This window comes from Nothoprocta perdicaria, unplaced genomic scaffold (genome assembly GCF_003342845.1).
Source record: "Nothoprocta perdicaria isolate Ctin4 unplaced genomic scaffold, notPer1 scaffold_642, whole genome shotgun sequence".
NCBI lineage: Eukaryota > Metazoa > Chordata > Aves > Tinamiformes > Tinamidae > Nothoprocta > Nothoprocta perdicaria.
The window spans coordinates 35,118-36,810 of NW_020455913.1; positions in this window are offsets into that span (position 1 = coordinate 35,118).

Here is a 1,693-nt window from a genome sequence, read left to right on the forward strand (position 1 = left end):
TATCAGGGTATTTGGGGCTCGTATCAGTCAATCCAGTATAATTAAACATTATGCACCAATCCATTTGGATGGAGCCCAGTAAATCTAGCTCTGCTGGTTCTGTGGGGGTTTCTGATGTCTCATTAAGCCAGATCCATCTGAGATTTGGTTCCTTCCCCATCTCGACGCCCCCGCTGCACCCCACATCCTTGAGTTTACCTTGATTACACCCATTTTGTGCCCAATTTCCTCCAAAGTCAGTCCCATTGACCATTACTGAGTTGTTGCCGTCCGCCCATAACTCACATGTGTCATTACAATTAAACCCCTGATGTCGAGCATGACCCGCGACCATCCGCCATTCCCATCTGCCGGCAGGCATTCCCACTAGGCATGTGGAAAATGGGGCCGCAGGTGTAGCTGTAGATAGACACCTCGTGGTTAAGTTCAACGTCTGAGCTAAAGTAACCCATACATTACTCCCCGTTGCTCTTCTTGGGGCCCAGACGTTGACTCCAAGGGTGCAGGCTGCGATGATGTAGATTGCAAGGCTGGTTTTGTCCATCAGGCAAGAATCCTTTAAACTTTCTTTCCCTCTTTTGTCCCACTGTGGATCAGGCGTGAATCCGTCTCGAGAATACCTTCTCAGGTACGGTAACTCCTCAGTCATCATATCAGCATATGGTGGGTGGACAGAAGTCATGGCAGGAGCCGAGGGCACCAGCCTATCTCCTTTTCCAGAATATTCCGTAACGCCTCATAAGCCGTGTGCCAGGGTCCCAGCAGTTTGTCCCAGACTAAACAACTGTTTGGTCATCTTGAGTGGCCCAATCCCACAACACTACTCCCAGTCCGTCCCAGACTTCGAAATCTATGACTGTGGCAGTCTAAAAACGCGCCTGGATGCCACCCTGTGCCACATGCTCTAGGTGTGCCTGCTTGAGCGGGAAGGTTGAACTAGATGATCTCTAGAGGTCCCTTCCAACCTTGAATATTCTGTGATTCTGTGATTCTGTAACCCTTTCCGCGACACTATTCTATTTTACTTTTCTTCTTATTTAGCTCTATTTGATTTATTTTTCTTTTCCTTCTCTATGGAATTCCTGTTTACTAATCGATCAGCTAATTCCTGTAACAGTCGTCCCGGTTAATGCTGGATGTTTTCATTGAAAAGATCCTGTGCTGGTGAATAAAAGCAACTAGCTAAAGCCTCTCTGCATTATTTTACTGTCTGTCCTTTAAGGGCAGATAGTGCAATGGGAACATTTGGTGTAGTTGGCAGGACAGCACAACAGGGAGTGGCCCACAGTGACAGTCGGCTGCCACCGTGACAGGAGAGGGGAACTCCTTTGTCCAAGGGGTGCTGGGCTCTCCTCATGGGTGACACCCATGATCTCACCCCATCTTGACTTGTTGCTGCCCCTTGGTGGCAGTGGTGAGGGAGACACTGCCAAGGGATATTCATTCTCCTCATTGTATTGAGGGCCTCCAAGGGAGATGAGACAAGGAGGCTGTGAGGTTCCCCCATTTCTGATGATGAAGGGGCAATCCTCGCCTTGTGCCTCAACACACTCTTCTGGTGATATTCAAGAGAGCTATTACTGGGAACAATTGCCATGAACCAGAACATGTATTTTTCTAACATTAACATAAGAGAGAAAAGTCAAAAGAATTAAAAATACATAGTATTAGTGCTACATAACCTGTATGATGG